The following is a 27,663-nucleotide window of genomic DNA, read 5'->3' as shown; positions in this document are numbered from 1 at the left end:
TGCAGGGGCAGCCTCCACCAGGCCCCCACTCATGTCCCCTATCACCCCCACCCCCCCGCCACCAGGGGCACCCTCCACCAGGCCCCCACTCATGTCTCCCACCACCCCCACCCCCCAGCAGTGCAGGGGCAGCCTCCACCAGGCACCCACTCATGTCCCCTATCACCGCCACCCCCCCGCCACCAGGGGCACCCTCCACCAGGCCCCCACTCATGTCTCCCACCACCCCCACCCCCCAGTCACCAGGGGCAGCCTCCACCAGGCACCCACTCATGTCCCCTATCACCCCCACCCCCCCAGTCACCAGGGGCACCCTCCACCAGGCCCCCACTCATGTCTCCCACCACCCCCACCCCCCCAGTCACCAGGGGCACCCTCCACCAGGCCCCCACTCATGTCCCCTATCACCCCCACCCCCCCAGTCACCAGGGGCAGCCTCCACCAGGCCCCCACTCATGTCCCCCTGCCCCCAGGTCCTGACGATACACAATCATGGCAGTAATGGGCAGCATACCCAGCACAAACACCCAGGCAAGGATTGCATCCACCCACATAGTGAATGCAATTACATGACACAACCCCAATGGCAAGTATGTAAATGAACACATGTCCGTCACACACACATACACAATGGCTGCAAGTGAATGTCAAAACCCATATCATGACATGTATGAAACCAAAGACAAAATAACACAAGTGGAAGTAAAAATAAAAAATGTATTAAAGATTAAAAATAAGTAAACAAATCAAACATACAACTATGTGGATAACAAAATAAATGGTCCATGTTGGAGAACCAAAGTAAAAATCAAAAAACGAAAAAGGAATACAAAAACAAATGTTGACCAAAGCAATATCAAGTAGAAGCAAAAGAATGAAAAACCATTTCCACATGGTGAACACAATAATGAAAAAAAGAAAATGTTCCTTCAAAAAACAAACTAAATACAGGAATGTACCATGGTCCATGAGCCCAACACCATAAAGGAAACCTACTACTACCTAATGAAAAAAATATATACAAAAAAGTGGCCATTGTCCGAGCGGTCCAAAATAATAAAAACAAATAAAGGAAACCTAACACTAACTAACTATATAACTATATACAAAGGCAGCGGGCAAGTCCTGCGGCTCACTTGTTGATGTTGCTGGCCAGGGCATCATCGAACTCCATGTCGATGTCCTGGAGGCGGGACTGTGTCCTGGCCCCGAGGTCTCGCAGGGATAACCCCATGTTCAGCTCAAACTCCCTGCGAGCTTCCTCGAGGCACTCAGCCCGCCTCAACGCCCGACGCATGGAGAACTCCGCCCTGACCATGGCGAGCCGCTCCTCTTCCGCCCGCTGCCGCTCCGCACCTATCCGCTGGACCAACTGCTCCCACACGGAAGACACCACCATCCCAGGGTTGCCCTGCCCTCCGGCCGATGCCTGCCCCTCTGATCTTGATGGCCCCGAGCCATGATGCCTCCCACGTCGAGCCCGCTGCTGCCTCCGACGCCACTGCCTCTGCCAGCACGACGGCATCCAGGCTGATGGAAACCACCGACGCCGTCATGCACGTGCCCTGCCTGATGATGCTGTCACATCTTCCATCTGCTGGGGTCCAGTTGCTGTGTTGTCCACCCCTGCTGGACCTCCGACTCCCAACTGTGGCAGGGATGGGATCCCCACCGAGCTGGCTGCATTGGTCGGGGCAGGTCCACAGGGGGCCCTGGTGGCATCTGGGCTGGAAGACGGCAAGGAGAACGACTGGTGGATAGCCTGCACAGAGGAGGAGAGGGCCGCCACATTGGCCAACACATGCAGGAAACCCCCGAACATGGCCGATCCCAATTGGGCCACGTCGGCACGGTGCACTTCGTGATGACGTGCGTGCTCCTCCCGGGAAGCACGCACGGCATCACTAATCACAGCCGTGCGCATCGCGACCCCAATCAGGACCTTCTCCGCACGGCCAGGGGTTCCCACGTCCGCAGGTGGAGGGGAGTCAGGTGACATGGACATCCCCTCTACCTGCGGACGGGCCTGGGACGGGGCATCCCTGCTGGTGCATGGTGGTGCACTCACAGGGTCAGGGACAGCGACATGCACAGGCCCCTCCACGGTGACCTGTGCTGCCTCCTGCCCCTGGCCCTGGACTGCACCACTTGCACCAGCAGGGATGCCCCCACCAGGCCCCATGTGTGCCCCAGTGGCAGCCTCCTCCTCCTCTGTGCAAACCACCAACCTGGATGGCTCCTCACCGTCTCCCACCGTAGCAGGCCCCTGTGGGGGCTCACCCACCCCTTCCGCTGCAGCCGTGGGGGCATCCCCGCCGCCTTGCTCCACAGCGCCGTCTCCGCCCTCTTCTTCACTAGCCGCTGCGTAGAGGGAGACAAAGAACACAAGCATCAGGGCACTGTACAATGGTCCCCTAGACAGGAAGCAATAGCAGATGAGCACCACTGTCAAAGTACACTTCCATCATGTCCCTTCACAACACATGGGTCAGTCCAGGCAAAACACACACAGTAACAGGCATGGTGCATGCCATGGACATTTCCATGCATGTCCAATGGACTCTTGAAACATTCAATGATATGTAACTCACATGCATCATGGCTCATGCCTATCACATGCACACACTTCACCTCAGTCACATCCATCTGGCCCCAAACACACCAAACACAGCGGATACAAGGGTAATTTGGCTGCTTCACTGAATCTGTGCATTGTCACACACATGTGTCATGCATCCATGGCATGCACAAGTCACAGACACGCAGGTCAGGCACACAGACATGGCTACCATATATGTACCTGGCATCAGCACCCATCCCTCACCCCCACCCATGTCCAGGTACAGAGACTGGCATGCTCTCATGTTCAAAATCTGCATAGGGCTCCCCATGCGGCATTTGAACACATGCAACAACCATGTGGGTCACACATCACTGGTCGCACATGCATTACCATGATGTCCCTGCACACATACATGCATACATGGCCTATGGCACACATACAGGCAAGTATCATAGAACCAGCACACCGCAACATGCCCTGTCTCACACAGTAATGCTTGGACACTTACCGCTCAACTCCAGACGGGCCTCCCTCTCAAGGATCTGGGCGTGGAGCGCTGGGCGTACGCGTTCCAGGACCCTCATCTGGATGGAACTCATGTGGCCCCGGCCCCCCTCCACGAGGCGCCGGGCCTTCACAAGGGTCCTGGACCTCAAGTCCTCCCAGCGCTTCTTGATCTTCAGGACGTCGCGGGTTGCCACCCCCTCCGCGTTGATGGCAACCACACAGTCGGCCCAGATCCTCTGCCATCCTTCCTTGCTGGCGTGGGACGATCCAAAGAGGGCATCATACTGCCCCAGGACATGCTCCACCAGGACACCAACTTCGGTGGCAGTGAAGCTGGTGCCCCTCTGCCCCTCTGGCCTGGGGTTGCCACTGGTGCCAGATGTGGAAGTGCCCGACATGGCAACCCCAGAGGCAGGTGTGGGTGGGCAACTGGGTCCTGGGGCTGGGCTGTGGAGCGATGTAATCCCAGTCGGGAGTCTTCAGTTCCAGCAGGGGTGGACACAGCAACTGGACCCCTGCAGATGGCTGATGTGCAGGCACCAAATGGCAGGGAACGGTGGCAGCAGGCAGGCAGGCAGGCAGGCAGGCAGCAGCAGATGGCACGTGGGAGGCTGCTCGGGGCACTGGGGGGCAGTAACTCGGCCTTCTGGGCAGGAGCGTGGTCTTCCGTGTGTTTTCGCGTGGCCAGCTTGATACGGAGTGATTTGGCACGTGAAAATCCTGCACGTCAGCGTGAAATCCGAGGAAAGGCCCTTAGCGCGTAAGCGCGTCAGCACGCATACGCGATTCTATTGGACCAGAGTCCCTCAGCGCGTAAGCGCGTCTGTGACGTGACCCGCACGGGTGTTCCCCACTCAGCACGTGATGACGGGGCACACGTGGAAATACTGCACGTCAGAGTGTCATCGCGTGTAATTGGACAAAAGTGCGCGTACACGCGATTGGCCTATGTACGTGTATTTAATGGGTGCGCGGGCACTTACACACGCAAGTACGTCAGCGAACCTGTATCCCGTGGTGCGTGTGAATTTCCACACGCTATTGGACTGGGAACTGGATTCCAGGGGTGCGCGGGTCACACGCTGTATCCTGTGGTGCGTGTGAATTTCCACACGCTATTGGACTGGGAACTGGATTCCAGGGGTGCGCGGGTCACACGCTGTATCCTGTGGTGCGTGTGAATTTCCACACGCTATTGGACTGGGAACTGGATTCCAGGGGTGCGCGGGTCACACGCTCGCCTACAACACGCGCAAAGCATAAATTTGCGCACTTTAACAATAACAAGCTCAGACGCCAGGATGAACATACCGTTCCTAGCAGCAGTGGCAGTGGGCTACCAAAGGAGGAGGAGGAGGATAGTCAGGGCCAGAATATTCACACCCAGAACCAGCCTTTTCGGGATGCCTGATGACCAGGTGTATGGGAGGTACAGGTTTCCACCACACATTATACTGGACCTGGTGAGTGAGTGGGAGGATGACCTCACATCACCCACCCTGTGCTCCCAAGCACTCAGCCCCCTGGAGAAGGGCCTCAATGTACTGCACTTCTTAGCCACTGGATCATTTCAGCGGACAAGTGCCATAGTGGGTGGGGTGTCACAGGCCACCCAGTCACGCTGCCTACACCAGGTCTTGAACATCATGACTGCACGCCCATCATTCCGCAGGCACATATACCTGCCCAGAACACCTGCAAAAAGGCATGCTGCCGCCCTGGATTTTTACGGTGTGGCACGATTCCCCAAAGTGCTAGGTGCAATCGACTGCACCCATGTGGCTCTACGTCCCCCCAGGGCATCTGAGTACATCTATAGGAACCGCAAGCACTGGCATTCCATCAACGTGCAGGTAGCATGTAATGCCAAGGGAATCATCACCTCAGTATATGCCAACTATCCCGGCTCCACCCACGACAGCTTCATTTACCGAATGTCCACCCTAAGCCGGGACCTAGAAGCTGGGCGGCATGGCGATACATGGCTGCTTGGTGAGTATGTATGCCACTGCACATGCATGCATGTCGGATACTGAGCAAGGTCACAACCCCACCAATGATACCAATCACCACCTCCACAGGGGACAGTGCCTACCCTCTCAGCCCCCACATGATGACGCCAATTCGGAACCCCACCACGCCACCCGAGGTAAGATATAACACAGCCCACATTACGACCCGGGGCATAGTGGAGCGCACATTCGGAGTGCTAAAGTCACGCTTTCGCTCCCTTGACCGTTCTGGCGGGCAGCTGTTATACGCTCCCCCAGTAGTGTGCAGGATCATAGTGGCAGCATGTGTCCTGCACAACGTTGCAACACGCCGGGGCCTGGCCGTGGACATGGTGGTGGCCCCACATCCCCAACCACATGCACAGCCGCTGCGCATGGGAGGGGAAAGGGCACGGGGGAGGCAGCCCGTACACAGCTAGTGGCTAATTACTTCACATAGAAATCACACCCCTGTGGAGTGCACACTGCCCTAGCACATTCCATCTGACAATCAATGATGACTCAACCTGACACTGATCCTGAATGTCTGGAGAATGAACCGTGAATACCATATCAGCCTGAGATTGTTCACCTGGAAGTGTCACAATGTGTGCATCCCTACCCACACAGACACCACCAATGCAGTTTTGTGAAGTTACACATTCAAGCAGCTAAAATGAATACCCACTTGCAAAATGCAACAAGAGGACAGTGCCATGTCAGCCAACCCAACCCCAGCACCGCCACACGACACACCGTGCCATGTCATGCTAATTGCAGGTAAACAAAGTAATCCCCGCAACATGACACTAGTCTCACTATGTACAGTGTCCCTATTAGAAACCTGCAACACCTGAAATGCTCACAGCAATGCCGGACCAACAACATACTTGAGCACGTAGTACCATTAACATGACATCACAAATGTTACATATTAGTAGTCTCACCACCTGGAAATGCCTGCACTCCCACCACTACCAACTGTGCAGTGTTGGCGCCATGTAGAGTTGTAGGTGCACTGCTGCCAACATGGACCCCATCTCCAGACTAGAGGTCCTTGTGTAGACATGAGGAAGGGACCTGCAAATTGGGAGGTAGACACAGAAGATGAGTTACACATCAATGCAACATGCAGTGTACAACACAACAGCAATATGCACTAGGAATGTATACACAGTATTGACTACAGACTGCCCACACAGCTCACGGGAGTCCAACGTCACTGTGTAATTCACTGTCACTTGGGCACACCCTTTGCAAGCCCATGGAAACGGGAAGCAGGAGGGGTGTGTGTGACTCAAACCCAAGCATCTGAACCAAATACATTACAAGCCTGCATGTGCCCAGCCACAATGCAGCGTATGCCCACAGGAACCACCGAAGCCAACAAATCGTCCCAAAAAAATAGGGAATAAAAGAAATAACAATAAAAATAAAAATAAGAAACAATCAAAAATGGCCATTGATGGGCCCGGGGGGGTTGGGGAGGCCACCCAGGAGGTCCGAGGACAGGATGCACACCAGAACCCACCTGCGTGGATCCTGGGAAAATAAAACACCTCCATGGGCTCATGGCCCACACGGCTACCCTGTTGTGGGAGTATCACTGCTGTCGCTATTATCACCCTGTGCAGCTGCATCCGGAGGTGGTTGCACTATGGGAGGCAGCCCACGCAAGGCCCTAGTCTGCTCCTCCATGGCTGCAAGCATGCGGGTGTGGTAGGTCTGGTTCTGGAGGATGAGTGTGCGGAGGTCCCCATGCAACAACTCAGGGGATGCCCGGACCTCCGCCCTCGTTGCCTGCATCTCAGCTGAGAGCGTACGGGTGAGACGCTCCAGCTGCTGTTCTGTCCTTTGGTGTGTTGAAGCCTCAAGCTCAACAAGAGTCGTCCTGAGGTGAAGGAGCTCCTGCCTCAGGGCTTCCCTGTGGCCCTGGGACTCAATGGAGATGGCCTCCTGCAGAGTCGCCAGTGCCGCCCGCCTGTCCCTGTTGGACCCCAACATGTCCTCCCTGTGTGACTGGCAGATGGAGTCGGTTGCCTGCTCTAGTCGCTCCATCAGCCTTTCTGGGGGGACAATGGAAGTGGCCACCCTATCCATGGCCTGAGCCATCATCTCGGATGATGCAGCCTGTTGGGTTGCCATACCGTAAATGGATTGCTCCCATGCAGTATTGCCGGGTGGCGTACGGCCACCACGTCGGCGGGCACCACACCTGTCTGGGGCAAGGCGAACTGCGCCTTGCTGTGCCGGCACTGCCTGAGGCTGCAGGACTGCATTCCCCCTCTGATCTGCTGGCCCAGGAACAGGATCAGATGTCGCGGAGTGTGACCCTGCATCCGTAACCACCGAAGGCGTAGCTGCCAACACTGACATCCCCATGGAGGGTTCTGACCCTGGTGCAGGTGGGTGAGACAGAACAGAATCCCTCCCTGGAACACTCACCTGCGACGGCACGTAGGTCTCATCCGAATCAACACCTGAGTACAGCTCGGGGGAGGTGCAGCCAGAGACACCCCTTGAGAGCACGACCTGCAGCACTTGTGGGTTCTCCCCCACCACCACACCACGTCCCTCACTGGTGGTTGGTCGGCCCTCGGACCCCTCCTGGGTCTGCACCATCTCCACAACCCCAGCAGTATCAGGTGCGTCTTCCCCTGCAAAGACATGAAAACAAAGAAATGGAAACAGGCATTAGCACCATGGCACACAATGAGGGCTGAGAAGCAAGAGAACCAGTACTTGATTGACACATGTCCCACATGACTAAAACCCTCCCATGCATGCACCCTCACTGCGTATGAAGTGCAGGCAAATGGCACACACTGATGACACCAAGATGGAAAATGAACACATTTTCTGCATGCTGCCTGGCAGTGGCATCACACATTGGCCTGTGATTGCCAGGTGAAACACACATGCCATCACACAGATGGCATGTACCATTGCTATTGAGTGAAGATGGAGAGGAGGGCAGCACCTATTCATTCAGTCCAGTTCCCGCATGTAATTGCTTTTCTAATTCTAACAGGTCAGATTTTTCACCTGGAGCTGCCAGTCTGAAATGGTCCAATTGCACAGGGACATGTGTGTACAAATGATATCCAGGTAACAAAGTCACTCCACTTCACCATTGCCATGTCAGACATGTGACTAGTGGACAGCGACATGGCTAGTAAAAGTGGGGGAATGCAAACAATCTGACTGAATGAACAGTGAAAAATAAGCAACAATGTTGTGGCAAGGTGACACTTCAAGGGCAACTGGCGTGCAGTTGGGCTAGATGTCTACTGTTGGCAGAAGGGATACTGCTATGGCCAAATGCAGCTGCGCAGGAAGTATTGCATGAAGCACATGGCTGACCCATACGACTCAGGCGCACACACTCTCACCTGGCACACAAACAGAAGCCCTCACACACACACCATGCACATGGATGACACACACATGCATGTGCACTCACCGGACAATGCCTCGTAATCAGCCAGATCTCCCACGCCTTGGATCTGTTCCTCCGTGACGTAGGTCCCAGCGACTGACTCATATGGAGTGAGTTCCATGTCTACTACTGGAGACCCACCTCCAGTTACTAGAGTTGCGGCATGACTTGAGGCCAGCTTACTCTTTGCCCTGCGCTTTAGGTCATTCCAGCGCTTATAGCAATCATTGGCTGTGCGCCTCACGATTCCAAGGGCACTTACGATGTCCGCAACGGTCTGCCAGTGTGCCTGGCGTTGTGCAGGTGTGGTCTTGGATCCTGCAACAATGACCATCTCGTTGTCATGTCCGGACACATACTCGACAAGTGCATTCAGTTCGTCATCCGTGAAGCTGGGCTTCCTGGACGGGCCGGACTGTGTAGCCGTGTCTGGGCATCAGCCTGTGCCGGACGAGCACTCTTCCTCTTCCGCTTGGAAGGTGGTGGTGATCCTGAGTGTCCTGCGCCGCTCTGGACACTAGGGGCAGGAGCCCTGGTGGACTCTGTATCAGGAGTGTGGGATTGCACACTCAGCATGGGAGTTGGTGCAGGCATTGGCTCTAGTGTGATGGTGTCAGGGGGAATGTCAGCAGCATGGACTAGGACCAACACTGTCCTGGCTGGGTGTGTGAGGGCTGGGGTGGATGGAGCCGCAGCTGCCCCTGCAGCCTCTCCGCCCTGCCTCCTTGGTGCAGCAGATGACCTTGCTGCCCCAGATCCACGTGGCATGATGGCATCAACGTGCACCAGGGCACGTGTCGTAGCCCTGCTGACCTGGAAGTCAGCCATGGAGTCAGCCAGGTCTGGTGCCACAATGGGCTGGTCCAACAAGGGCTGAGCATGGATGGTGTCAGCCACATCAGCCTCAACGGGAGGGGGGAGGGGGGGGATTATGGGTGCCCGTGACTGGTCCTCCACACATGGGGGGACAGGCTCACCCTGCAAGTTACGACCACGTCCCCTACCGGATCCACCACCGCCACCACTTGTGGCTCTTCCACCTTTGACACCCTTACGGAATCCTCGCCTCCCAGCCATGGCACTGATGTTAATGTGCGTATGGGAGTGGATGTAGACTATTGTCCTGGGCAATTGGGGGTCAAAGGGGTTGGGTACCAGATGGTAATTGTACCCTAGTGCTCTAGCAAGGCTGATTGTAACCCCTGGGGAAAGATGACGATCACGCAACGCACAGGAGGCCCAAAAAAGGGAGATGACGTGCACGCAACCCCTCCTAGACCACGTGTGCAGAAAGAAAAACCTGCACTACGCTGTGGCACCCAGTAACACAAGAATGAACGTATGCGTGTCACACGCAGCCTAGAATGACCTCTGAAGGGGTAGGCTACACACGGGGCAAGCACAGATGTTAGATACGTGCGTGACTCACCGTCTGCCTGGTAAACGAGCGTGTAAAAGGAGCACGTTTGGTTGGCAACACCCCCGCCAAAAGAAGATTTGTACGCTGTCTGAGGAGACAGGACAACAGTAGAAGGGAACACTGTTTGAGGGAACAGGCCCAGGTAAACCAGTAAAAGAGAAAAAAGAGAAAAAGCTGTCAGAGGTAACAGGGAATACGAACTTGAAACGCCGTGAAGTAAATCGCGTGTGAAACGACAAGAAGTACAGAATTCACCCACTCGCTCTCCACGAAAAGCACGTACAAGGAAAACGTGTTCTACACGTACCTTTTATACAGGCCCACACGTCCAGCGTCACTTACGCGGCGTGTACGCGCTAGGGCCATTTCCACCAATTACATGCTTTGTCACTTCTGCGTGTAGGGCCATTTCCACCAATCACACGCGATTACACTCTGACGTGCAGTCTTTCCACGTGTGCTCTGTCATCACGTGCTGTGTGGGAAACACCTGTGCGGGTCACGTCACAGACGCGCTTACGCGCTGAGGGCCTTTCCTCAGTTTTCACGCTGACGTGCAGGATTTTCACGTGCCAAATCACTCCGTAACAAGCTGGCCACGCGTACGCACACGGAATACCACGCTCCTGCCCGGAAGGCCGAACTACTGCCCCCCAGAGCCCGAGCACGCTCCCACCTGCTGCTGCCTGACTGCCTGCTGCCCCTGCACTGCTGGGGGGTGGGGGTGGTGGGAGACATGAGTGGGGGCCTGGTGGAGGGTGCCCCTGGTGGCGAGGGGGTGGGGGTGATAGGGGACATGAGTGGGTGCCTGGTGGAGGCTGCCCCTGCACTGCTGGGGGGTGGGGGTGGTGGGAGACATGAGTGGGGGCCTGGTGGAGGGTGGCCCTGGTGACTGGGGGGGTGGGGGTGGTGGGAGACATGGGTGGGGGCCTGGTGGAGGGTGCCCCTGGTGACTGGGGGGTGGGGGTGGTGGGAGACATGAGTGGGGGCCTGGTGGAGGGTGCCCCTGGTGACTGGGGGGGGTGGGGGTGGTGGGAGACATGGGTGGGGGCCTGGTGGAGGGTGCCCCTGGTGACTGGGGGGGTGGGGGTGGTGGGAGACATGAGTGGGGGCCTGGTGGAGGGTGCCCCTGGTGGCGGGGGGGTGGGGGTGATAGGGGACATGAGTGGGTGCCTGGTGGAGGCTGCCCCTGCACTGCTGGGGGGTGGGGGTGGTGGGAGACATGAGTGGGGGCCTGGTGGAGGGTGGCCCTGGTGACTGGGGGGGTGGGGGTGGTGGGAGACATGGGTGGGGGCCTGGTGGAGGGTGCCCCTGGTGACTGGGGGGTGGGGGTGGTGGGAGACATGAGTGGGGGCCTGGTGGAGGGTGCCCCTGGTGACTGGGGGGGTGGGGGTGGTGGGAGACATGGGTGGGGGCCTGGTGGAGGGTGCCCCTGCACTGCTGGGGGGTGGGGGTGGTGGGAGACATGAGTGGGGGCCTGGTGGAGGGTGCCCCTGGTGACTGGGGGGGTGGGGGTGATAGGGGACATGAGTGGGGGCCTGGTGGAGGGTGCCCCTGCACTGCTGGGGGGTGGGGGTGGTGGGAGACATGAGTGGGGGCCTGGTGGAGGGTGCCCCTGGTGACTGGGGGGGTGGGGGTGGTGGGAGACATGGGTGGGGGCCTGGTGGAGGGTGCCCCTGGTGACAGGGGGGTGGGGGTGGTGGGAGACATGAGTGGGGGCCTGGTGGAGGGTGCCCCTGGTGACTGGGGGGGTGGGGGTGATAGGGGACATGAGTGGGGGCCTGGTGGGGGCTGCCCCTGCACTGCTGGGGGGTGGGGGTGGTGGGAGACATGAGTGGGGGCCTGGTGGAGGGTGCCCCTGGTGACTGGGGGGGTGCGGGTGATAGGGGACATGAGTGGGGGCCTGGTGGGGGCTGCCCCTACACTGCTGGGGGGTGGGGGTGGTGGGAGACATGAGCAGGTGTGCAGGGTAGTCCCCTGTTTTGTGGGCTGCCTGCAGGGGCCGTGGAGGGTGTACAGGGAACACCTGTGAGGACCCACCCAGCCTAATCGCGTGTGTAACTTCCCGCGCACCCCTGAAATACACGTACCCTGCTGAAATCGCGTGTAAAACTTCCCGCGCACCCCTGAAATGCATGCGCCCAGGCTATTCGCGTGTGGAACTTCCCGCGCACCCCTGAAATACACGCGCCCAGGCTATTCGCGTGTGGAACTTCCCGCGCAACCCTGAAATACACGCGCCCAGGCTATTCGCGTGTGGAACTTCCCGCGCACCCCTGAAATACACGCGCCCAGGCTATTCGCGTGTGGAACTTCCCGCGCACCCCTGAAATACACGCGCCCAGGCTATTCGCGAGTGGAACTTCCCGCGCACCCCTGAAATACACGTAGCACGCTGGGAGACATGAGTGGGGGCCTGGTGGAGGCTGCCCCTGCACTGCTGGGGGATAGGGGACATGAGTGTGGGCCTGGTGGAGGCTGCCCCTGGAGGCTGGGGGGTGGGGGTGGTGGGAGACATGAGTGGGGGCCTGGTGGAGGCTGCCCCTGCACTGCTGGGGGGTGGGGGTGGTAGGAGACATGGGTGGGGGCCTGGTGGTGGGTGCCCCTGGTGGCTGGGGGGTGGGGGTGCAGGGGGACATGAGCAGGTGTGCAGGGTAGTCCCCTGTTTTGTGGGCTGCCTGCAGGGGCCGTGGAGGGTGTACAGGGAACACCTGTGAGGACCCACCCAGCCTAATCGCGTGTGATAATTCCCACGCACCCCTGTAATACACATACCCAGCAAAATGGCGTGTGATAATTCCCACGCAACCCTGTAATTCACGTACCCTGCCAAATCGCGTGTGATAATTCCCGCGTACCCCTGTATTACACGTGCCCTGGCTAATCGCATGTAAGACTTCCCGCGTACCCCTGTAATACACGTTCCCTGGAAAATCGCGTGTTGAACTTCCCGCGTACCCCTGTAATACACGTTCCCTGGACAATCGCGTGTTGAACTTCCCGCGTACCCCTGTAATACACGTTCCCTGGACTATCGCGTGTTGAACTTCCCGCGCACCCCTGAAATACACGTACCCTGGCACCCTGGCTAATCGCGTGTATAACTTCACGCGTACCCCTGATATGCACGATACCCGCTTTGCGTTCCTTGTTTGGCAGCCCTGTAAACTGGTCCAGGGTTAGCGCAGCCCTTTGCGATGATTTAGCGATTTTGATGGCTTTTCCTTGCGCGAGGGCGTTCTTGGGGGCGTTACTGGCGCATCTGCAGGGTCGCTGCGATACTCTGCGCCACGGCTGGTTTGGGAGCCTAAAATCCATGAATACGCTGTGCGCGAAAATCGGTTTTAGCGCACGTGCCTGGCGCAGACAATCGCACGCGGACACTCTGCGCCAGCCGCTTGCGACACTTTTCTGCGAAATTCTATGAATTACCCTGTATGTCTCTAAAATATTGTGATTTGCATGAAACTGTCTCTTAGTTATACTGTTTTTTTTTCAAAATAAGAATGTAATGTTTCGTTATGATGAAATGCATATGCTGCCCCACTATCTCAACAGTGGTGGAAAAATGTCTATGAATAGGTATTGCCTCTCTTCCTTTGTCGTCCTAGGAGAAAGAAAACCTTGAGACGGGCCAAGGAGGACGATCCGGAGACCGGGAGCAGAGATGCAACGGGCCCGGGTACCGCCCAATCTTCCCATCAGGACCGGCGAGGAGAACCGATCGATCCGACCGGATGGAGGAAGAGATGCTGAACTGGCCATCTATTGGAAGAAGATGAGGAAACATCCCAGGTCTTGCGAGTCCCATTCGTGAAATAGAATGGCCATCGCAAAAGAGGGGCTTGTGGGATGTATTTACCCATGCATCCGAGCCCTACCTCAAAACTGTGCAGTACTGACATGGAAAACATCATGATGGCCAGAGCTTCCCAGAAAATGCACAGGGAAATGCATGAAGAATAGGCTGCCACTCATTTTTGCTGATGTTATGGGCACAGAAGGACACTGCCTAAAACCACCATTGGACTACCCACACAGTAGTCTGAAACCATTGGGAATGGCAATGCTGATTGCCAAAAGCAAACCCATAACTGTTGGGAATTCATTTTCTTAAATCCCAAAAAGGGGTGCAGTACCAGTACTCACCACTATCCAAAAGCCGGCGTTTTAAAACCACCAGATTTTGTAGAAAACTGAATAAATGAACCCAAAACATGCCAAAGAAAGACATTTTAAGAGGTGGATCCAATGTAAAGTTATATTCTGAAGTGACTTGAAGGTTTATAACAAGACTGGCTGAGCTGTGGATTTCAGCAGTTTAAGTAAATTTGGACTGAAAGACACTACAAATCTAAATGTTTAAAAGAAATGAGTGACCTACTTTGAGTGTCACATAGGTTGCAATTGTTTAAATGTCATAGTTTTAAACTTAGAATCAGCATCCTAGCTGCATATGTAAAAAAATGTCTTGACTTAAACTGGGGAACAGAAATGACATGTAGCTAAAAACTGGCTTAAAGAGATTCCAATTTTGCCTGGCAACTACCCCCATCAGGAGTGAAACTTGAGTCACAGCTGTGTTCCCAGGCCTATCTGCCTTTTGCTGGCCACACTAAGGATATGCCATCTCTCTGATAATTGAATTAAGGGGAGCCCCCACAGAATACAGGAGCTCTGAACAAAGCCCTGTCCTGACCCAGGCAGATGGTTTATTGCAGATGTCGTAAAAGTAGCTTCCTCCTGAAGCAAAGGGGAGGGGCACTGCCTGTGAGAGCAAGCTGGCTTGGCAGAACTGGAAAAACCAGAAATTCAACCTTGTGCTGGTGGAAAACCACACCCCTTTGGGGCCAGAACATAACTCTAAAAAGATGAATAACTCATAGAGCGGACATGTGAAAATTTTATAAACGACACCATAATTCTTGTGATTTTTCTGCCCACATTTTAAGAGGTTTTTAGAACCGGTGGCATGTTCAGGGGGGTTTTAGCGGAAAAGAGGATATTACTCAAAATGTGTGCATGTGAAAAATCTGACACTTCATCAACTAATGTCCATACTCCTTGCGCACATGTGTGTAAATTTGGGGTAATGTCCGGTATTGCAAACCAGTTAAAAAGTGCAAAATATTGCCATTTCTGAATGCAAGCTCTCAGGAAGAGCAGAGTTGGAACAGGGGATACCTCCTGTGATATGTGATGGGTGCATGTAATTTCAAACCACTGTGTAGCTATGAAATATGTATTTGGTTCAAATCTAGATTTGTGTGCAAGTTGACAGGAGGAGTGGACTTTCTGCAGGCTGTAAAATGACATCACTCTGACACAACTTAGCTCCCCCAATCAGGGGAGAAATGAAAGCTTGGCCAATGATAAGTGGAGAGGGGCTGGCTAGTGATGCTGCTCACACACACCCATTTTAAAAACACATAAAAGCAGAGAGACAGGACAGATAGGGACCTTCAAATCCATTTGCAGCTGGAAGCTCTGCCGAAAAATCCATACTTTACCTCCCTCAACCTTCAGAGAGCAGACATAGAGACTTCAAATCTATCAAATTTCCAGAACCAGAGAGAGAGCAGAGCTGACCTAGACCGCTGTTAGCAAAACCAGAGAGAGCTGAACCGGAGTCCAGTCCAAAACCTGACCAGATCCGTGGCGAGGCATATTTCTAAATATAGTGTGAGTACATAGTAGAACTGTGCAGAACCAATCTCTTAGTTAAAATAATATAATTCAATTCTATTTTAATCTAAGTAGAACTGCCTCCTAACTGTCACCTGTCATTTGTAAAACTGTCACCTGTCATTTTCTAGTTGCAAGCTACACTTGTCTTTTTGAACTTTAAAATTTCAAATCTGAAAAATGACCTTTATTTAATCGCTCATATCTCCGTGACCGTTTGTGCTAGAGACTTGTAGTAACTTTCCTCAGAAAGCTTAGAATCGTGGCGTTCCTAGGAACCTAGAACCGCATGCCTACCCCCTATAGTTTTGCCGAAATCGTGAAAAACGCATTCGCGAATTTACCGCGATTTGCAAATTTCTTCACGTGTAAAAATCTGCTGCTGCTTGCCTTCCATTTGCCAGAAATTCGTTTAACCTGCTAGTTACACCCTAGATCACTGCTAGAGTGAGCCTGAGCTAATATTAACTAGATACCACTCACCTGAACCTCTAGAGGGAATTAAAAGCATTTTAGCATATTTTTTTTCTTCATTGCCAGCACATTTAAAAGCATTTGGACCTGTGTTTTCAACGTCTGTAGTCTAAGTTGCTGGGTGAACGGAATTACGTTTGAATTGCATTTCTGAGAATTCTCCGTTGTTAATCTTTATCATATCAGATTAAGTGTGATATTCAATTATTAATTATTAAAAAGTGTGATAGATATATATTGCTTTACTTCTCAAATAAACCTTTTAACTTGCAAGACAGAACTACTTTTTGGCTCAGTGGGGTCAGGAGGATTCCAAGAGAGGGGTGTTATATAGGGGTAGTCATCCAGAACGCATGAACTGGACATAAAGTTATATCAATAAGGGTTTTCATTCAGTATTATAGACTAGGCGTTGACTTAGCTGTAGTGTTGAATTGAATCCTCTTACAGGCTATATACAATAAAAAAAAATAAAAACAAATATGGTCTTTTCCCTTCTGAAATGGCTCGGCAGGCTGAAAACGATGGTCTGGAGGGTTTCCCAGAGCTGTGCCAGTGGTTGCTATTGATTTAGTACCTTCCCGCCACCACCTTTTGATTTTGCTTGAAACAATTACTGCAGGCAACCAAGGAGCAAAGTACAGTTGGAGAGCAATGCATCTGGCTATGCCACTAAATACTAGCTATGCAACATGGCAATGGGATCGAGATGCAGCCAGAAACCAAAGAGTTAACGTGTGCAGCCAATGACCTGGTATGCATGTCATGAGGTGGCACAGCAGGTAATCTGGCTGCGCATCAAGTAAGTATTGCTATGCTAACAAAATACCTGTGCGATAAATAAGCATGGCATGCAACATTTAAACTGAAGTATCCAAAACGAGTCTGTCTGTGCAGTGAACAATCTAGCTAGGCAATACTTTATGGCTGTGCAGTCTGGTAAATAAATGAGTTAATAAATTAATCTGGTGAAGTAATAACGGATCTGCCTGTGTACCAATCAATCTAGGGCAAATAGTTAAATTAGGGGGGCAATAGCCACCCTTTAAAAGAAAGTAAACAACAGATCATAAACCTTGATGTCCTATTGCCTGAAGATACCGAATATTTGTGAGCAACCTATTACGATCTTATTTGTTTTCAAACCTATTAATTTGATCAAAAGCCCCTGATTGTCATGTTCCCCTTGCATTATCTCTCACTTCTACTGATAAGCTTTGTTGAATCGAGTTCCCTTCTAGCATTTGCAAGAGCAGACATATTCACTTGGAACTCTTCACGTTTCTAAGGTCATTGTTGTTCCTTATTGTAAGAGCGATAATATCTTAGAGCAAATGTCATTCGTAATTCGGAATAACTCAACTCAATTACTTTAACGTCCTTCAGATAGAGCCTTTGACCTTTCGCTCCATAGCCCACATTCATTTCATTATAATATGCAGGGATCCCAAGTAATGTAAAGAGCAAGGACAGAAAGTAGCAAAAGATTGTGTCTACAGCTTAATATAAATGCATATGCAGTTTTAACATCTTAAATTGCACATTGCAATTACCATGCTGCTGGTTTTATGTGTCAGAATATGATCCTAGTTCAGAGAGATGTTAAAACAGAACACCTGGGCAGACTAGGGCTATGGGTCACGGGGAGATGCTAGGTGGGGACACTGAAGCCTCGTGGGTGTAAACCATCCATGCAACAGAGATGTCTGACAGCGAGGCAATTGCGCCATGGAACTTTCTGTATGCATGCGAATTCAGTAGGCCTTAAGCAGTCACATGGATTGAGATTCAAGTGATAACGCATGTGATTGTTCTTGAAATTCAAGGTATAGGCTATTTTAAGTGATTGGTTTTCCATGTGCATGTAGGGATTTATGTGGCAGAGGTGAATCTAGCTTTCAGACTCGGGGAGTCTGGGAATTCAAATTTGATTTTGATTTTGATCATTTCTCACGTGCCCCAATCAGACTTAACTGCATTCGGGGGCAGATGATAACTATCCGGGAGGATAGCTCAGCGGCAACATGCTCGCCTTGGAAGCAAGACAACATGGAGCAGCACAGGTTCGATCCCCGGGTCTGCGCTTAGAAACCTCTGGGAGCCGTTTCTCGAATTGGAACTAGAAAACTACCCTTTACAAAACGCTCATGTCCCGTTTCCCAGGCAGCATCAGGTGGCCGTGCTGATGAATCCTGTTGGAGGCCTCATGTTGTAGCTGCTGTCATCCCACCTCCCCCCTACTTGCCCACCCTTACTAATGACAGCCTGGATCATTCTCCCCATCAGTCTCTCTGCCTTCTCCATCACTGGAATATGGATTGTGTATGCAATGGCTGTGATGAATCGGCATGTCTGCCCAGTGGAGAACTGGTCCTACAACGACTCCTGCTCCGAAGATGCAGCCAAGCATGGTTCCCCCAAAAGCTGCTGCACCCTGCAGGACGTCCCCCTGATCAGTAAATGTGGGACCTACCCTCCAGAAAGCTGCCTCTTCAGCCTCATTGGAAACGTTGGTGCTTTCATGGTGGTCCTCATCTGCTTCCTGCGATACGGACAGGTGATTGAACAGAGCCAGCAGTCCTGGGTTAACACCACCGCATTGGTTGCAGGCTGCACTAACGCTGCTGGACTAGTCATTGTCGGCAACTTTCAGGTGGATTATGCTAAGACACTGCATTATGTGGGTGCTGGTGTAGCCTTCCCCGCCGGCCTGGTCTTTGTGTGCCTGCAGTGTGTGCTGACCCATCACCTTGCAGTGGCAGTCCTTGACTTCTGGATGGCGCATCTCAGGGTCTCCCTCACCGCTGTGGCCTTAATCTCTCTCGTCCTGAGCGGAATATTCTTCATCCATGAGAGCTCTATGTTGCAGCACCTTGCCGCCATCTGTGAGTGGGTCTTTGTCATCGACATCCTGGTCTTCTATGGCACCTTCATGTACGAGTTTGGCGATGTGTCCGGTGAGACAATGATTGCTGCCATCCAGCTCTCAGGTGCCCGTGGGTGCAAATCACCCACCAGCAGCAGCACATCCACCCACCTGAACTGTAACCCTGAGAGCATTGCAATGATCTGACGGCGGACTGGGGGTGGGGTCCCTCCACTGGCGTCCCCTCCCCCGGATAGGATTCAAGACTTTTGATGATTTTTATTTTATACTCCCTGCGAAGTGTTTTTTGTTTTTTAAAGGAAAGGTATTAGTGCAAAAAAAAAGCTATATTATATATGAACATGAACAAAGGCTGGCACACAACTTACTTGTATTTACTTTCTAAACACGGACATGTCTTTTTATATACATATATGCAGTATATATTTATATTGTCGTATATAGCGGTCACTGGTTTGCCGTAGGGCTAGGGGAGGGATGGGGGGGGGGGGAGACACCTGGTGGTCATTCTTGGTCACAGCCGGTGGATATCATTTTAGTTTGTAAAATCATTTTTATCACAGATGGAGGGGAATATGCTCTAACAGGTTTTTTCTTTTACATCACTGCTCTACTGAGTGCTATCTTTAAAAAAAAAAAAAAGTTATCCAAAATATTTGGATTTGTTAGGATCACCATTTCTTTGGCGTAAGGCTGCTCGGTCAGTTCGCATTGGGGCTTTGTGTTGTGCTCTTCTTTGGCATGCATGTCTAGGTTCCCAAACATATCCTGGACTGTTTTATTTTTTATTTGTGACCTGAGAAGAAAAGTGGTGGCAGTGACACCAGACTTTGTGAGGCAGTTTCCGACTTCGTTTTTTGTCTGTGGTCAGTCTTATCATATCTGCAGACACTACCAGGATTTAAATGAGAACAGGACACGTGCGGAAATGTAATCTATACATATCTGTGAGTTCTTTGTCGTGTGATCCTGCAGTAAATGCAGGTGTGAAGTGCAAGGTATTTTGATAGAAAGCCTCTTTGACTATGGAGTTCGTCTGTAACCTTCTGAAGAGGCCAGGTATTGCATCAGTGTAGGCGGGCCTCCCCGTTGTTCATCAATGGTAAACACCGTGGAAAGACCGATGATGAATGCTCCTGGTATTTGGTGAGCCTTGCAGACAGCCAAGCCCAGAAAGTCTTGCAAACTGGTGAGCATTTTCACCTGCATTGATTTTTCACTTTTTCAAACAGATGAACTGCGTTTGGCATGTGGGCTTGAGTGCTTTGAAAAAAGTAAAATGTTAAATAGGTCTGTGGAGTCCATGCCCTATGCTGAACTTTGCTTGTAAAGCACAGCTCACAGGTTTGCATCTCAGAAGGCCTGACTTATCCTTTCATGGTCTATAAAATGAGTACCATTACATTTCATAACGGCATCTGTTGTTTAAGTACCAAGGCACAGTTTGCTATGTGGTGTACATCGTAGAAGTGATCCATTTATGTGAGAAAGCGGCCCAACTGTAAATGTGTTTATTTTTTATTTTTTTGTGCAATTCACAAGACATTTCTATGGCAAGATAAACTGGTCCAAATGCCTCCTGCCCTGAACTGCCATTAGCAGTGCCATAAACAAACATCGATGTGAGCTTTTTTAAATATAATTTTTATGATGCTGTTGAACCAGAGGAAGTTCACTGGAAAGAACACTTTAAAGCTAGTCACTGGGGGAAGTCGGCTTGTAAGGCTGCTGATGCTGTGGAGCAAAAGGCATTGTGACATCAGGAGCAGCTTAAAATAATGACATTTTGATATGGAAATTGTAGGGTTTTATGGATTAATTTTATTATATTCTAGGCCCTGGAAAGAGGTGGGTTTGAGGGATGTGGAGGATTGTTGTTTGGTCATTGACAAAACTCAAGAATAATGGTATGTCCACAGGGTGTGGTGCCAAGGACGAGTATGCACGTCCTTTTTGCATAGACTTGCAGAATAGCCTGGCACTTAAGAGGTTAAAGGGGGCATTTTATAAATGTGTTCCGCCATCCAAGTCCTTCAGGTCTGGATGCATAGGGAGTAATGTAGGGTCACCCTGCATGTACCTCATGGCACAACCACCTAGGGGTAATCTGGGAAGATCCTAGTGTTGTGATGTGTGCCCTCCAATGCATAAAATGACAATTTCCTTACAAACCCCATTACGGGTCACCAAAACGTGATCTTGCCCATTGGGAGGCATGAGGCAACTGGGGAAAGGGGTTATATGAAATGTTAGTTCTTTGTAAACCTATGGGTTGTTGCATTAAGTAACATGAGACTTGGGTCGATCAACATTCAACACAGGCTCATTAAATATGAGCTAGCCAGGACTGTTTACCCTCAAAATGGGCGCTTAGCAGTGGGAAACAATGCAGTAGGCAAACATTTAGAATCGTGCTGTGAAACACACACTTCTGTAAAAACCTTAACATATTTTTCGGAAAAGATCTTCATTAGATCTTTTGATATCTCTTCAAAGAATCTTGCTTTCCACGTTTTTAATTCTCCATGGTGGCAGTCAGGTTTTATAAAATCATGGTTACAAAAATGGCGAAAGTTGGGCAGAGAATGTGCCTGCCATTAGGGTATAGTTGAAAATGTTGAGGTATGTGAACTGTTGCCATAGCCTTGCAAGAGTTGATCACATACCCCGCTGGATGCAATGTTTTCTGTGCTTTTAGGAAACATTTGGCAGTGCATCCTCGTGAGTTAGAACATTATCGAAAATGGAGGTACAATTATCCTGCAGGTTTCAAAGTTGAGGAGATGGCACTCAACTCTGTTTTTACAAAACTAAGGTTAGGGCTGCGAACCTCCTGACGCAAGATATCAAAAATCGCTCACTGCACTTCAGAGTTGAATATTTTCTACAAGTATAGTCTATTAGGATAGTTTGTGAAAGCTTTATGCCCCTTGTGATTGGTTTCAAAACAAAATAGAGCGCAAGATCGATTACCTGTGTCCCCACAAAAGTCAATTGCTGGACTTATTTTAGGGCTAATTAAGATGTTTTTACAAGTCTTTTGCTGCTGTATAAGGTGCAACTGGTGATTACTTCAATGTTTATTCAAGAACAAGATTTATGGCGTTGACCTGTTAAGCCTGCCTTGCTTTTTCTGCTGCTCTTTGGCCTGGAAGGGCTAGTTATGATGTCAATAAACATTAAAGCTCCCTTTTCTGTGGAGCATCTGGGTAGAAGCGCAGGAATGCAATTACAGGTTGGGTAAATGTACCATATTATCAAAGAGTTTAGTATTGCAAATGATCCTATGGATCCATTCTGGAGAGTTGGCTTAGTGTTGTCAGAGTGAAGGGGCGGCCGGGTTGGAATTTCAGAACGGTCTTTGCATGATGCAGTAGAATCTTCAGGGAGCTAGTATTGGCCTTGTGTGGTGTGTGGGCTGAAAGATTGTGTTTTTCCATGATTTAGCAGAGCTCACTCAATTCATTGGCCTCTCCAAACCACCTATGCCCTTGCATCAAAGAAAACTTAAGTGCCTCACCTGGCACTCATGGCAGCGTACAAGGTGCCCATACACATTTGCTAGCATAACCTTTATTGTAAAGGACAGAGGAGGGGGGAGGCTCAGCCCTGTACTCCAGGCTTCCTCCCCTCTAGGGAGAGCACAAACCAAGAACTAAGTTACTGCATCTGGATTGATTGTTCATCGGGGTGTGGGGCTGAAAAAGTAGTAAATAAGGTTCTTTGTGCCAACTTTAAATATTTGAAAGGGTTGAACAATGTTATTCAGTTCTTCTGACTGCACCCAGACTACCTGCTGACCCCTCTAACTTTCACTGCAAACTGCAATTTTCCAAATTAGTGTGTTTTTTGTTAAGATTTATTTATGTCAATATTCAGCGATTGCTTTGGGCCAGCAGAAGGGGCCCAGGTGCTGCTAATGCATCCTTAACTCGCCAAATCACACTTTTAGTGTTGTTTTTAAAAAGTAAAACACCTTGTCAATAAAAAAATGTTAGACACTGAAAAAAAAAAAAAAAAAAAAAAAAAAAAAGAAACCTCTGGGCATTAAGCGCGTTATAAATAACATATCATATCATCAGAAATGGAGAGTAGTCTTACATGAGATCTATGACTTGACTAGTTTATTTAACTAGGAAGGTTTTTAGCCTTCTTCTGAACACTTCCATAGTCTGGCATGCTCGAATTTCTAGAGGTAGCTGATTCCACAATTTGGGGCCCAATACCGCAAACCTCCTGCCCCTCCTGGAGGCTCGTTAAGTCTGCGTTAAGCACATCAGCAATTTCCCTCCTGATCGTAGACCTCTTGTTGGATGGTAACAGCACACACTGGCAGTGAGGTATTCGGGTGCAAGTCCGTTGATGCATCTATACCTTAGACAGGCCACTTTAAATCAAGGGGTCATTTGAAAATGCAATGCAGGAAAAATACTTGATTTTGTGAGGATTTATGAGGTGGCTGCATGTGGTTATTTTTTTGAAAAGAAACATTTTGGAACAATTTGGCTCCTGGAAGTGGCATTGCGCAAGACAAAAATACACAGCAACAGACATTTAGGAAGAACGATTTATTCACTTCCGTTGAAAATGGAAACATGTTGCTTTTACCAAATTCCAACAAAGGCAACATGATCATCGGGGAAGGGGAAGGGGGTGTTGGCCAGAATGCATCACAAGAAAGACTGTCCTTCGTTTGCGATATAAGTGTGACGCAGCAAAGTATAGAAATGTACAAATTAGCGAGACAATGGGTGGAATAAATGAAGGCATTCATCGCAGAGCCAGAATGGGACATGGTTTGTGAGGGCTATATTGGTTAACTGGTGGGATGTGACCATAGATTTCTGTGCGGTAAGTAAGGTTTTTCCAAAGAGAACCCATTTTCTTAAGGAGGCAGTTTAAGCCTGGAATGTTCTTGCTGACATTTTGTCTACTGCTGTGGTGATGGCCTGTGCCTTGAACTCGCTGCAATTTCGAGTATGTTTAGGCTCTCAGAGTTGTGGCCTTGCTGGAAAGGATCTGGTTAATGAGCGAATTCATATTTCTCACCTCGCCTAAATAATATGGGTTTTATCTGGATGGCTGCTTAATTTAATAAAGCTGCTCTAGACATAAGCGTGGCGAGTTCTTTCGGATCAGCCATAACTGAATGCTGAAGAGGCTGCGCTGTCTGGACCACGTGCCAAAGAACCGTCCCACGTGCGAAGGAACCGCCCCAGGTCAGATCAGAGCCTGGAAACCATGCGTCAGGATATCAGTAGAAATGTTAACTTTATTTGAATCTGAAATATTATTGAATTATAATTAGGCTTCCTGTTTTCCATTTTTACAGATCTTTACACATAACTGCAGAAGGACATTAATCTGTTTCCGACTTGTAGAAATAGAAACCATGGAAACGCATGTCAGCTGTTTGGTTCTGTATGCTGTCTGTCATGGACTGAAGCTCAATGGAAGTGCAGCCTGACAACCTACAGAATGTATAGCAATGCAGCCACTTTTCCCTCACTCCATTAACAGGGTTGAAGCAACGGGACTGATTAGCAGTCAGCAAACCATCATCTGTTTATCCTTTTAATGTGATATTGATGTGAGGTTTTGATCACTTGTGATTAATACTGCATGGGGTGCGCTGTAAGGACCTCCTGGGATAAAGAACTCATATTTTCCCTGTTACTATTTGTGGGCACATACATCAGGAACTGTTCAAATAAGCATTTGTGGGACATGTGCTGAGCGCCTAGGAAAGATGCCTTAACAGCTTTCATTGGTGATAGCTTTGCATAGAGGCACAGCATTATTGGTTGTTCGTTGGTGATAGCTTTGCATAGAGCCACAGCATTATTGGTTGTTCAGTGCTGATAGCTTTTCATAGAGCCACAGCATTATTGGTTGTTCATTGCTGGTAGCTTTTCATAGAGCCACAGCATTATTGGCTGGTCATTGGTGATAGCTTTGCATAGAGCCACAGCATTATTGGTTGTTCATTGCTGATAGCTTTGCATAGAGGCACAGCAGTATTGGATTAGTTGGAGGATAGCTCAGGTGGCTCTTAGAAGTAACATTACAAAATAACTTCTGCTTTTGCTAGGTTCATGGAAGGTCGACTAACTCTCGGAAATATCAATACACGAGCATGGCTGTGATTGTGTTTCACATGAGAATACACGGGTGTTCAGAAATGCATTTGACAAGCATGTGCCGTTTTATCCTGATAAATTGCCCATTACACATTGTGACTAGGTCAGTACCCAAGCCTTTCAACAATGGCCAAGAACCCCACTCAGAAGGGTGTGGGGGGCTCACCAGGACGAATCCCAGAGCCAGCCCTGCCCACGAGGGCGAAGGTGGCATTTGGGACCCAGTTCTTACTGCTTTTCCTTGTACTAATCTGTTTCTGGCATTACACCATTGTCTCAAACCATGCCTCCATAATCCGATGCGTGTCGGTATTTTTTATTTGTACTAGGATTCTCTTAACTCCACTTCAAGGGAGCCTGATTGGAGTAAGAGACTCTGCACCATGGCTGGAGTCATCAGCAGACAACCTAACTTCCAGCATGGCAATCTTGCAACAAGGGAGAGAGGGCATCAGAGCACCACATAAAACGCAGCGCTGCACAAACCATGTACGGAAACTCTACAGGGCTGACGAGAAGCCGCTGTGATCACATGGACTTGTCATCAAAAACTCTACACCATCAGGGACCAATGTAAGTGGTAAAAGACCACTGGTAACAAAACATCCCTTCAGGGCTCGAGACCTGGAGCCCTGAAACATGGACTCCACCACTCACCCTCCCAGCCTGCCATATTTTTTTGCAGCAGCCACGTGCAAAGAATGTGGGCAGAGCTTAGCACCCTATTTCTAACCTTTGCCACCACAAACTTCTTGGGCATGGAAGGCAGGACCAGATTGGTCAACAGAAGAAGACCAATGTCAGAAGGAGAGCCAGCAGAAAAGGCAGGAACAGGGAGTGGAATGTGTGGGTTATTTGGGAGAGGTGAGTGGAGTTGGAGGACCTGGAACTAGAAGAAGGAACATGGGAGCTGTGAATATTGGAGGTGTTTTGTGGAGAAGGTGAGACATTGGTTTTGTGAGAGCAAGGGTACTACTGTGTGAATGAGTGTGACTTTGAAGTGAGTGAAGATGGTTTTATTAGTGTAAGAAATGTTTGTGAAGTGGCTCGGTGAGTGAAATGTATGTGTGTGTATGAAGCGGGTGGAGTAGTAGGACTAGTGGAGTGGGAAAGGAGGTGTAAGTGTAAGGAGGAGAGTAGTAGTGGTAGGAGGAGAGTGGTAGTGGTGGGAGGAGATGGTAGTAACAGGAGGAGAGGAGTAGTGGTAGGAGGAGAGTAGACGTGGGAGGAGTAGAATAGAAATAGAAAGGTGAAGGAGAGAAGTGGAGAGGGATGAGAGGTCACACTAGAGGACACTATTAGGGTCTCTAAGGAAGTAAAAACTCTTGGTTTCTACCTGGATTCCACACTATCATTTGATAAACAGCTTAAATCCCTGGCTTCCACCACTGCCTATACCTGCAAACTGATAAGAGCAGGTAAGCCTTTCCTTTCTAACAATAGCTGCATGATCCTGGCCAGAGCACTTATTCTCTCCAGGATTGACTACTGCAATGCCCTTTACAGTGGTGCTAATAAATCAACGATCCTGAAACTACAAACGCTCCAAAACAACGCATTGCGAGCAGCGCTAGGCATAAATAAAAGAGCACACATTTCCACCATCAGACGCCAACACAACTGGCTATCCACAAACAACAAAATACAATTAAAAATAATCTCTTTGACACATAACGCTCTCAACAATGCGGCTCCTAGCTACCTCATGAACAAAATACACAAAAAAACCTCTATCAGACCATCCAGAGCTACCAACATGAACTGCCTAGTAGTACCTAGATTTAAACTAACCACGATTGGTGGCAATAGCTTCCCTGTGAAGGCTGCTAAAACTTGGAATCTACTACCAAACAATTTGAGAGCAGATCAACCTTACCCACTTTTTAGAAGCAATGCCATCCAACACTTTATCTCTAACAACCACTAGTCACCTACCCACTATATTCCTTAGGCACGACATCTGACACTGGTCCCTTTTCTTCTCTTGAATTTGACATGTTACCTGCACCTTTTTTATGCAACTCACTGACTTCTACGACTCCTGTCTTGTATAACTTGTATATTATCACTGTATCTTGTATAATTTGTATAATAGTACTGCATCTTGTATAATTTGTATAATAGTACTGTATCTTGTATAATTTGTAACTTTGTAAGCCTTGCATTATCCTACCTGTTGTGCCCTTCTACCCACGGGTCTGGAGCGCATTAGAAATAAAATAAACGAACAAACAAAAAAAAAACATCAAAGGGTCAAGGTGAGAGGTAGGAGGAGTGAAAGATCATAGGGGCTGGGAGTGAACAGCCTGAATGAAACTGAGTAAGTGCAAGGCGCTATACAACTCCGATTAGAATACTAACCACTGGATAGAGTAGGGACAACTAGTGAGTCCCTGAGGGAGGTTATTCAGCTGCCATTTAGGGAGACAGGTCTAACATCAGATAAGTGCATAGAAAGTAGCGATTACTGTTCAGTAGCACTAACTGGGGATATGGACACCTGGGTTTGGGGGGGACATGCCAAGGGGGACGAGAGAGTGGGACAACCTCAGGGCTC

At 50.1% G+C, this 27,663-nt stretch overlaps 1 protein-coding gene and 1 pseudogene across 4 annotated transcripts in view; one reads left to right on the top strand and one right to left on the bottom strand.

Moving 5' to 3' along the window:
- KCNH7 (potassium voltage-gated channel subfamily H member 7) overlaps positions 1–27,663 on the bottom strand; it is a 2,172,707-nt gene that overhangs the window by 791,923 nt on the left and 1,353,121 nt on the right. The window lies entirely within an intron of this gene.
- On the top strand, positions 18,187–19,431 carry LOC138488911 (transmembrane protein 150A pseudogene; annotated as a pseudogene).

The sequence above is a fragment of the Ambystoma mexicanum genome, chromosome 9 (genome assembly GCF_040938575.1).
Source record: "Ambystoma mexicanum isolate Mex_15411 chromosome 9, UKY_AmexF1_1, whole genome shotgun sequence".
NCBI classification, from domain to species: Eukaryota; Metazoa; Chordata; class Amphibia; order Caudata; family Ambystomatidae; genus Ambystoma; species Ambystoma mexicanum.
Note: the sequence above shows the minus strand (reverse complement) of the source record. Positions and strands in the feature narration are given on the sequence as shown.